Below are 12,630 nucleotides of genomic sequence, written 5' to 3'. Positions count from 1 at the left end.
AAATATCAATTTTTATTTAAGAAAAAGTTTAATGGGGGAAATAATCCTGGAAATATTCATGCTACAGTTATGAATCTTGTCACACATGATAAGGAAATATATTTGAAGTTAGAAGTAGATACCTTAAGAAATAAAAAAGTAAGTAAAAAGTAACATTTTTTTGAGAGAAAAAAGTTCATGGGGAGATAATTCTGGAAAAATTGGTGCTAAAGTTAAAAAAAAAACATTGTCACATATGATGTAGTTGATGATAAGGAACACATGTTTGAAGTTTAAAGTCAATACTTTAATATGAAATGAAGATGTTACAGTAACATATAACATTATTTTAAGTTCAAGGGGATATAGTTCTGGAAATACTGGTTTTAGAATTTTGCACCTTATCAAATGATGTAAATGATGATAAGGGATATATATTTGAAATTGATACCTTAAGAAATAAAGAAGTAATAGGCGCATAAACATTAATTTAAAGTATGGACGCTGACGTCGACTTGCAAACCGAGGTGAGTAGGACAACTCACCATATTCTTAGTATAGTCGAGCTAATAATAAAAAATATCACTTTCACGGTCATTTTAGTTAAGAGTCTTGCACTTTGCAGTAAAAGTTACATCTATGAACAGTTTTTTGTTTTTGTTTTTTAGCAGGCCTGGAGGGGGTATCAGTCAGTAACATGAGTAACAGTGACACTTAACTATTGAACTTTATTTATTATTAATTAAAACAATTATCGTATGTTATAAAGTATACACATGTATTTACAAATAATTGCTAAGTTTCACACAGACCCATTTACAAAAGAAAGGAGAAAAAAAAACATTGATAAATTTAGTGAGTGTATCTTCTGCAGAAATTTGATCCTTCAAAGTTGGGGCCATTAGATAAAAATACAGAGGGGCAATTAATAATGACAAAGCTCTCAACTCAGTGGTTAATTGGAGACATACAGTTAATAGTGATTTACTAGCTGATAAGCCCTTACTGAGATTCAGCAGGCTGGAAGGGTTTATGCGTAGGACTGTTTACTTTCTTATACCGTTAAAAATACGGTACGTTTTGAAACGGTATTGACCGGTAAATATTGAAACGGTTTTCGGCACGGTCTAAGTACCAGGTATCGATATCCAACCCTAAACCTTTTCCGTGTTGACTGCAAATATATTGCTGCAAAGTATTATCCAATGGTAGGATACTACGTCATCGCGCACCTGCTGAATGCTCCCACTTGGACCATTTTTTCGTCGATTCGAAGGTAAAATACAATTTTATTAATAGAAAACGTAAGAGTATTAAAAAATCATGTAGCGCACCAAAGAATGGCTATAGTACTTGAGATAATTGTAAAAATAGTTTATAGATTTATTGTCTGGTTTAAGCCTGAAAACGGGATAAGTGTTTTTCTCTGAATGCTCCCACTCGGACTTTTCCCGAAACATATATGAAATAAGGTTGAAAACCTTCTTGAAAATTATTTTTAACGTACCGGAACATAAACCGAGTCATGTTTATCTATTTTTCTAGATTAGTGTCAAATATTTCTATTCAGAAATCAGTTTTTCTTAATTCTTTTTATAAAAATGGAAAATGCTCCCACTCGGACTCATCTTCAGAGATGCTCCCACTCGGACCTAAATATATACAAATTTTGAAAACACATTGCTGTGTTAAGAATTTATAATTTTTTCAAACTAATTTTATATTCAAGTTCATATATTCATATTATCAGTTAGAATTCAATGAAAATACTATACTAATATTTAGATCACTAAATTGTGACACATTGTATCATTACAATCTCGTAAATATGTTTTCTTAGAGGATCAGTTATCGGCCTAAGAATAAGGAAAAAAGGTTGTGTTGAAACAATTCCTCGTTAAATAGAGTCGTTGAAATAAGAAACAAATTGATTATACATTTTAAAAATATATTAACGTTTTGTTTTGCAGAAAGTATTTGCGTTTGTGACCAGTATGGGAAAAGGTATAAACCACATTGCGACGTAAGAAAGCACATGGTAGGACATCTTGGCACGGCATAGCTGGAGCAAATATTTTAGATACCAACTGTGGATATATCTCAGTGAGGAGGAATACTCTAGAAAACACAAGAATTGTAGCTCTTTGAAGTAATTGTCTTTCGTTCAGTTTTTGCGTTAATCATTTGACAATGTGTGATAAAGGATCAATTCATCTGAGACTTCACTGGAGGATAGATGTACTACAAACAAGAATAACAACTCTCCAGTTTTAGAGTTATTGCCCTTTGTATTCACTATGATTAGTTTGCAAGGACCATACCTCCAAAGGTATTTGAGATATAGACTTGAAACTTTATATTGAACAAAACTTCCGTATGCTGTTTTTAATTTAAGAAAACAACACTGGGACAGTGCAGATAGAAGTGAAAAGCAGAGCATAAGGCACATAAGTGTTCACTTAATGCTTCTTTGTTGTTGTTGTTTTTGTTTTTTTTCATAGGAGTGTTATTTTTGTCATGATTTATTATTTCTAGGCTATAACTTTTCATTAATTTTTACGAGTAGCATTACTTGGATTTTTACATGTAAGGGTTACTTCCCCTATGAAATGTATTTCCTCCTTTTCCTCTCTGTGATTCCCCATTGTGTGATTGTTATTATTTTAACGTCATTTAAATATCCTGAAATCAATTTTGGTTTTATACTATAAATATAATGCTCAAATGAAGATTTATCAATATTGTATGTTCCAAAAAGCATTATTTGTAAAGATGATACCGAACTTATATTTCATAAAGGGAGGTAATTAGAAATATATTTTCTTTTAAGTGTAAGTTGAATTCTTAAATAAGAAATGAATGCATACATGTATATTTTAATGATTACATATAATGTGGACAAGCATTTGCAGTACGTATTTCACATATTCCTTAATGTTTGAAAATTGTTTTAGTAGCATATTTATATACATATATATATAATTTCCATTGTAATTACAAAGATATGGTAAAGACTGTGATAAAGAAATAACTGTGATCTTTGTTTTCTTATCTATTTAATTATGTTATTTTAGGTAAAAATACGTACATATGATAACTTTCATATTTAAAAATGTCAAAGTTGTCAATAACTGTGATGCATGCTTTATATGCCATGGTATGGCAGTACATTGACTTTTTAACCAGTTCATGACAAAAATGATTCACATGTTGTTCTTTAATAAACTATTCAAATCAACCGATAGATATTGACTTCTTTATGTTCATAAACGTACTATTATAATGCTATAAAATCTAAATCACAAGTTTAACAAACACGCAATTCATTGGGTTTTAAATTATTAACAAGATCAGCAATTATTGAATAAATGCAGGCCTCTAATATGTGTACGAGTCCAACAGAATCTTAATCCAGCATGGTACTAAACCATGTATAATGACTTCTTTATAAAACACCACCATTGTTTTAACATCTCAAAAAAACTTTATTCTTGAGATCCAAACTGTCCATTTAAAGTCTTATAGTCCTATCTTTGTTGTTGGCAATAATTTTGAATCATCCCTTCGAATCCAACACAAGCCAAGTGCACCTTTTTGTAAAGTGATCCTGTCAGTTGAAACTTTGCCATGGCACCGGGTCCTGCCCAACGACGTAAGAAGTGATCTGTGTAAAAAGAAGGTAAAAGTTAATGTCGCCAAACACAGTAAATATTGACAAAACAAAATGGTTTAAAAATTGTAAGAATAATCCATAAAAGCTTGGCACATCAATGTGCTTTCAAAATGTATGTATTTGGGTCCGAGTGGGAGCATCTCTGAAATCGAGTCCAAGTGGGAGCATTTTCCATTTTTATAAAAAAAACTTTAAAAAACTGACTTTGGAATAGAAATATTTGAAACTAATATAGAAAAATGTGTAAACATGACTCGGTTTATATTCTAGTACGTTAAAAATTATTTTCAAGAAGGTTTTCAACCTTATTTCATATATATTTCGGGAAAAGTCCGAGTGGGAGCATTCAGAGAAAAACACTTATCCCGTTTTCAGGCTTAAACCAGGCAATAAATCTATAAACTATTTTTACAATTATCTCAAGTACTATAGCCATTCTTTGGTGCGCTACATGATTTTTTAATACTCTTACGTTTTCTTATAATAAAATTGTATTTTACCTTCGAATCGACGAAAAAATGGTCCAAGTGGGAGCATTCAGCAGGTGCGCGATGACGTAGTATCCTACCATTGATTATCGATTTACTTGAAATGCAGTTTCAGTTACTTCCCATGGGCATTCAAACTAAAATTCCCCAGGTTTTTTTTCTTATTTTTAAATGTTGCAAGTTCTCCTCAAGACATATAAATCACTGTACTATTTAAACTGCTGTGTTGCATTATATACTAAGAAAACAAATGTTTCTCTGATTTAATGACCAACTGAGCTGCCCTGTTGGTAAAAATAAGATTATCCTGGATGAAAATGATAAAGGGCCCTGAAAACTGCTACGAAACCAGTAAACAGTTTTACCGCTTTAACAGATTTTTTTCCTCCTACTTTCAAACTGCTATGACTGAATTTGCTTTGACAAGCAGATCTATACTGTTTATGAAATATTTCAAATTTTCAAGTTCTACATCATACTGCTTTAAAATCGTTTACGATCACTCTAAGCAGGTATACATTGTATACATTTTTAAGAGACAGCTATGAGATACAAGGGAATCAATCACTAGCTCTTATTGAATAGACCCCTTGGTTCTTTTACATGCCCAGTGTATAGCACTGATAAATGCGAGGATTACCTAGATTTCTTACCAGTACAACTCTAGGTAGGTGGGAAACACTGAAAGTGTCTCTGAAAAATCCCAAGGTTATAACCCATGATCGAATCCGGGACCTCAGAGTGATAATCATGCAGTGGTCTAACCAACTGAGCTATCGCGCCACCACATACACATTTTCACCTGAAATGGTGTCCAAAATTGTAGCAAGTTTTTTCAAAGCTGTCAACTGTGTATCAATAATATGTTCCTCGATGGATCCAGTTATGTTAAGAAACATTTGTACTAAAGTTATATTGAATAAATCTGGTATCCATACAACACCACGCTTGTCAACATCATGTTCCTGAATATTCCTCACAGTCTTGCAATAGGCTTGAGAAAAATTGCATGCTTCATCAGCGTTGCAATTTACAATTTTGAGAAAACAAAAAGATGCCCAGTCAGAGTTCAATTGGTCTAAAGCCTCGAATAAAACATCTTTGTGTTTAAGAAGATGCTTATGAACGCGTTGAAAATATGGACGGCTGCTTTGATAGATATCAAGACTAAAATTTTTGACATCAGGTGGTATACCTTCTTCTGCCATTATTCCCTGCGGTCTGGAGACCGCAGGGTATTGGTACGCTTTTATCTTTTGAGGCATGGAGGAGCACGTGACCTGTTTTCGGTACTGGAGGAGCATGTGATCTGTAAACCGTACATAATTGGTTAATTGACCTTTTCGAAAACCTGGCTAAATACCGTTTGCCGGTACGTTACGGATAATCCTCTAGGGAACAAGTACAAATGTTGCTGCAATGCAGCAATTGAGAAGCTCCGCGCAAAAAATGTACTCATTACAGATACCTTACCAAATTATTCCTACGCACAGGTCATGTTATATTCAGATTATTAAGTACTATTGTAGATTTTTTTCCGAATGTTTTGTAAACCATTTTTTGCATAATTATACTTATCTTATGCACTGTCCAAAATTAAAAAAAAAAGAGGGGAAAAATATTTAATATAAAAAATGCTTTCACTGATGCCTACCTGGTAAGGAAAGTAATTCCATTGAATACAAACAAGACTTACAAGACTTGTAAATGTTATGTGACATGACTGTACTGTGTTCTGTTTCAGTAACAGAAGATAGATGATAGAAATATCAAAGTCTGTTATAATTGTAACAAATATACCTATAGTAACAAAAAGGACTAATATTATAATATAGTTTTATTACATGCATATTTTTCATGTCAATTTAAAAAAAAAATGGTTTCTTTCAATACTGAAAGTAGAATACAGTTCAATACACTCTGGAATGAAAAAATGGGATGAATTTCCAAAAGACCAAATTCAGGATTTTTTTGTTTGTTATACACGCGTTATATGGTGATACAGTATTTATCAATATAATAGAAGACTGTTAGTAGGTATGAGGAAATTCACTAATATCATATTCGTGCGAGACAAAGACATGAAAGCTATTTGACATTGGTTATATATAAAAAACTATTGTTAATTAATTTTTAGGGAGATCAATATATATTTTTTTGTTGAATTGCTTTAAAACCATTCATAAAAAACATTACACTTCATGTTCAAACTGCAGATCAAAGTTTCTGTTGTTGTCATGATATCTATCTATAGCCTATGCTTAAGGTGATTCCGCTTTGTCAGCCATGTTTGTTTTAACTAAAGTCTGTCCAAAATGAAAGTAGGCCAAAATTCATATAACAACAAAGCTCTTATTGTAAAATGATGAACCATTTGAAAATACACTTCCAGGTTTATATTTTAAGGACAATTATAAACAAAAATAAAAATGATAACAATAAGAATATTTACCTTGAATGTGCTACATTTTTGAAGACCTAAAACATTCTGTTGCAAAGCTTTATGCACATTTCATGATTGGCAAAATCCTTTTAAAAGTCTGTTTTAGTGCCAACAAAAGCTATTTTTTGCAGCAAATACAAAAATCTATCAAAAACTTAACTCCAAATAAATCAGTATCTCGTGTCCTTCTAAGCACATGGCCTCCATGATTTTTTGTAAAAAAAAGTAGTGCAAGAAAACAATCATCATTTATAGCCTTATGAACTACAATTAAAATGAAAACACAATCAAACTTTAAAATCTAACCTTTTTATTTGTAACAGTGAAGTGTGTCTGTTTGTCATATACACAAGAAATAGGTAAATGATGTTTATTTTCATGGTACTACTTTTTTACACATGTCATGGAGGCCATGTTTTTTCAAGGTCAGATAAACTACTTTCCTAACATTTATGTTTTTTAAAGTTTTTTTGTATTATCTGCAAAAAATAGCATATGTTTGCACTAAAATAGACTTTAAACTGGATTTTGCCATTCATAAAATGTGCATAAAGATTTGCAACAGAATGTTTTTGGTCTTCAGAATGTAGCCCATTCAAGGTAAATTTCTTATTGTTATCATTTTTATTTTTGTTAAAACATAGAATTGAATGTGTACTTGCAAATGGCTCATCATATAACAATGTGAGCTTTGTTGTTATATGAATTTTGGCCTGCTTTCACTTTGCACAGACTTTGCGAAATCAAACTTGGCTGACAAAGCGGAATCACCTTAATGAGGGTCCATCCGCTCAAAAGGCTACAAAATGCAGCTTACAGACCCCCAAACATGTCACCAGTCATACCTGTATCACAAAGTGGTATGCTGTACCATTGACGCGAATGAAATTTAACATTATATACTAAAATTTAATTATTTCAAAACAACCAATATATCAACATGTTATGATTAAACATTTAATTTCATAAATATAAATTAAAAATAATTATCAAAAGCAAAATTGTAATAATCTTTTGCCTGAAATCTTCTTTGTATTGGCAAATTCAATCACTAATATCATACTTGATATGCTGTGTGTAAATGTATTTCAAAATGTAACAAATTATAATTTCATGTACTACTAAAAAAGGGAAATAACACATTTATAACCTAAATGTCAAAAATCAAAAGATTTATAGCTATTTATAGCTTTCGAATTTATGTAACAGCAGAACTGCTTTCCGGTTCTCATTCATAAATATGACATGCTGCGAATCACCGACGGGGAAACCAATATAGAAATCGAAAGGAGTTTTTGAATGCGGATTTACTTTTAGCTGTAAATCGAAAGGATTTATTGCTCAAATCCGGGTCCATGGACAAAAAAAAATAGTAAACACAGGCGCGGAGCAATAAGTCAGAATTACACCTAATTAAGAACAAAAAACTATTACGTGATATTTCTAATTTTCTATAATCATTTTACCGCTTAAGGTGGAAAAACTTGAATGATGTGTTTGAAAATTATCAATGTTTCTTTAATATGTATCTCAAAATGTTACAAACGATAAATTGTTTATACTGAAAATCTACAAAATTAAAATATTCGTAGTGGCATCTGCCATAATAAATAGAGATGTTTTCTGCGAAAACTTGTGTGTTTGCTTTTTTTTTTTGCTCGGAACTATTCATAAAATGGTAGGCCTATTTAGTCATTTTCTTAAAAAGAAATAATTGTTTTATGTTCGACCTTCTCCGGTCATTAACGGTCACCAGTTTCCAAAGACCTTCTTCTATATTGATCGATTATTGTCAACTATATTCCTGATACAAACGTTTATTAATCCACCCACCCAAACAATGTTGAAGATAGTTAAATGAAATATCTTTATATCATCAAAAATGTTCCCCGCAGGAAACCATTTTACTTGTACAGCTATTATATTATTATTAATTTATTTAATTCACTTTTATATGTTGTTGTTGTTGCGGAACATCTCGCAGATTACGGGCCTCTAATAATTGACGGTCTCCGACTTTGGGATTTTAGTTATTTAGGTGTGATATTCAACTTTAATGGTAAATTTAATAAAACAAAAAAGCACTTGACAGATCAAGCGAGGAAGGCTATGTTTAGTATTTTAACTAAAATTAAGAAATTGTGTTTGCCAATTGATATTCAGTTACAGTTTTTTGATAGTATGGTTAAGCCAATATTATTGTATGGGTCGGAGGTGTGGGGATCTGAAAATAATTCTATTATTTCTCAGTTTCAATTGAAATTTTATAAATATATACTTAAACTTAAGATGTCAACTCCTTCGGTTATGGTCTTGGGAGAACTAGGTGCATTTCCTATTGAAAATGATATTACTTGCAGAATGTTAAATTTTTGGAGTAAATTAGTTAATGGTAAAAATGATAAAATATGTGCTTCTTTGTACCGCACTATGTATTATCTTCATGAAAAGGGTATTTTACATTGTCAGTGGATCGAGAAAGTAAAATCTACTTTGAATAATCTTGGTTGTTCTGATTTTTGGATAACTCAGAATGTTGCAAATTTTAATAATTTTAAATATGTAATAAAATCACGATTACGTGATCAGTTTTTACAAGTATGGAATAGTGATGTTTTTGATTCTGCTAAGTGTTTAAACTATAGAATATATAAAACTCAATTTAAATTAGAACATTATTTACTATGTTTACCAAGAAATTTAGCAATTGCTCTCTGTAAATTTAGATGTCTCAATTCTAATATTCCTATAGAGAAAGGTCGCTATTTTGGTATTGAAAGAGAAAATAGAACATGCTCACTTTGTAATCAGCAAGAAATAGGTGATGAATTTCATTATATTTTTAAATGTACTTATTTTAATCATGAAAGACACAGGTATATCAGTAACTATTATTCAAGGTTTCCTAGTATTTTAAATTTTCAGGCTCTTATGTGTAACGACAACAGAAATACTTTATTTAATCTAGCCATTTTTGTCAAAGCTATAATGCTGAAATTTCAATAAGTCATCTTCCTTATTTACTTATTTACTTCATGCCATGTTTGTATTATTATTTTTTGTTTTGTTGATTGTTCACTCTTATGCCCTTAAGGGCCATGAGTTTTGTTTATAAATAAATAAATAAATAAAATAAATAGGAAAGTTTGCCGGTCTCCGGGTCTATTGTTAGCACATGTAGTAGGCGAATAATGTTAGCTATATTTATTATATGCTTTTCGGTGGTTTATAGAAATATATCAGTGAAATAAAAACTGGTAATTTCACTGTTTTAAACAGTGAAATTACCAATTTGATAATTTCACTGTTTTGAATTTAAGCCCGTTACGTTGTTTTAATGAAATAACAGCGTGCACAGTACTGGAAACCAGCTTAATGACGTGATGTCTTGTACACGTCTTTATAGTTGTATGGTAGCGCGTGTGCAAAGCGTACACCATAAATGACGTCACGCTGTATTAGTATTTGGCGCGCTTTTCATTTAGTACTAGGTTAAAAAGTCTTTTTAAACGTTTCTTTGCATGTAATAAAAAGAAAATTTGTTTAGTTTAGTGTAAGATTGAAATATATTTCGCCTCGTGAACACCAAAAGTTCATATTTCACTCGTGGCTGCGCCACTCGTGAAATATACCTTTTGGTGCTCACTCGGTGAAATATATTCCGATCTTACACTGAACTAAACAAATATCCTCTATATATTTCTCCAAAATTATTCTTTGAAATCATGAAATCAAACACCGCCGAATTATTCATTTTTGTTTTTTGAACACGAATGCAAATTATCAGTTTTCAATCAGAAGGAAAAAAACACAATACAAAATTAAATTTAGTCATACGAAAATATATTTTAGGTAAACAATTAAGAGATCACATTACTCAGGTTAATTATTTGAAAGATCCTGCATGAATCAAATTCGAACATGTACTTGTATCAATAGTACAAATGACATACATATACAGTTTATCTACTTCTTTATACACGTGAGCATACAAAAATCACACAAACATACATGAGAAACACCTACCGTATATTATGCATTAAATTTAATTCATCTACATGTACATGTTATTGAACACCAAAGTGCAAAAAATCGTCCGTATTTATCCGGATTTCCTACAACTCACATCAAAAATTATAAAAGTTACGTTTACATTTTCATCAGCAGAAGCATACCTCGATTTATTTTGGCTATATACACTAAGTCAAAGTTATTAGTCAAAAGGCAGCTATGGCCAAGATTAAGGGTTACTTAAATTTATTTTGGTTATACGCCAAATTGAGGTCCTGAGCCAAAGGACAGCATAAATATATCATAAAGAACTGATGACTTTAAAAAATAAACCAGTTACATGCAGATTATTTATTTATCTATATTCAATATATAATAATGTGTAGTGGTGGGGTTTGTTGAAAATAAACAATTTGTTTTATAAATTTATTCTATGAAGAATAGAACCTGTAATAAAAATAAGTTAGTTGCCTCTTTCAAGCAATTTGAACAAAATGATTAAGACTGACAAACAATGGTCTAGTCGTTGTGAATAAAATGAATAGATCTGCGTTAAACCATCTGATAATTGAAGTCACCTGCACTAAATGGAGGCCATTTAACGTTTCTGTAGACTTGAAATATTATTTACTTGTTTACTCGTAGTACGGGTAATTCCCTTTGATACCCGAAGTACTATTTATATCACACCTTTCGTACATTATTCAAAATCACCCAGATCTTGTACAGTCTTTACAATTAGATTTGCAAAGTATGCATAATAAAATACACCCGGTACCTAGTCGATCTTCGCTGATAAGATCGTACAATATATATGGCCTAGCTGCACAAATAACATTCCAATGACATCTGAAGGTCGTTTAAGTAAAGATATATTTCACAAAAACAACTTTTTGTAAGGCTATTTTTCAATAGCCGGTATTTGTACATAAGAATTTAACTAAAAAGACCCACTACATTGTCCTGGTTTAAAGTTAAAGAGTAATTAGGTATAATATACAGAGTGGTTTACGAGGAATCACCCTTATTCTAGATTTTTATACCGCTGTAATTTTGTTTTACAACTTCATGTTATACTAACTAACCTTCTGTTTGTTAAAGTCGCATATTCATGTATTGTAATATATGTACGCTTACAACTTTTTTTAAGATCATTAATTTTCCATATTACAAAAAGTCTTGTACACGTCTTTATAGTTGTATGGTAGCGCGTGTGCAAAGCGTACACTTTTACGATGATAAAATTTGTACACACGTATTACCATAGAACTATGAAATTATTATAATGATAAAATTTGTACACACGTGTTACCACACAACCATTAATTTTTATGATGATTAAACGTGTACATACGTGTTACAACACAATTATAAGGTATAGTGATGATTAAAATGCGTTTTCTGACAGAGGTATGACACTTTTTGAATTAAGAAGTTCTTGGTTACTTTTGGCACGCAATAATCCGATGCCCATAACTCTGGCATGAAATTTTATTGATTTATGGCCGTTCTCAATTGTCTCCTTGCGGAAATTGATAATAGAAACAAAGATTATATGATTTTAGCAAGAGTTGCTTTGTGATGTACCGAAGGAAAGTATTATATTTTTGTCTTGTATTCGTAACCTTGAGAGAGTGCACACATAATCAAAATAGGTAAATTTCAAATACCCGGCAGCTAGGCAACTGTACATACACCACATATCATTAGTGTTTGAAGTTTATTTTTGGAATTTTAAATGGAATAAAACTACTGAATTGTCAGCAAAAACAAATTATTTTTTTAAGGATACATATTATGTTTTCACTTTGATATGTTTAGTATACTCTATGAAGGCAATGGCATCAATAACAGACATTAACCAACTGCAATAACATTAAAGGGAAATCATTGTTAGTAACACGTGTAAAACTATAGGTATACGTACCTTAACCAGGACCCCCCCCAAAAAAAAAACAACAAAAAAAAAACAAGACAGCCATTGTCCCCCCCCCGGAGAAAGATTGTGTAAAACTGCGAAATTTACAAGTATGTCA

General features: G+C 31.2%; 1 long non-coding RNA gene across 1 annotated transcript; it reads right to left on the bottom strand.

Annotated features, from left to right (window-relative positions):
* Positions 1–3,018: 3,018 nt before the first annotated feature.
* Positions 3,019–4,230, bottom strand: LOC132723258 (uncharacterized). Its single transcript, XR_009624719.1, has 2 exons — positions 4,153–4,230; positions 3,019–3,643 (listed from the first exon to the last, which is right to left on the bottom strand). It is a non-coding gene; the product is annotated as an uncharacterized LOC132723258 (long non-coding RNA).
* Positions 4,231–12,630: the final 8,400 nt, after the last annotated feature.

Source organism: Ruditapes philippinarum, unplaced genomic scaffold (assembly GCF_026571515.1).
Source record: "Ruditapes philippinarum isolate M1 unplaced genomic scaffold, ASM2657151v2 ctg3335_1_1_1_1, whole genome shotgun sequence".
NCBI classification, from domain to species: domain Eukaryota; kingdom Metazoa; phylum Mollusca; class Bivalvia; order Venerida; family Veneridae; genus Ruditapes; species Ruditapes philippinarum.
The sequence above is the reverse complement of the archived record's forward strand: the minus strand, read 5'-3'. Positions and strand labels throughout refer to the sequence as shown.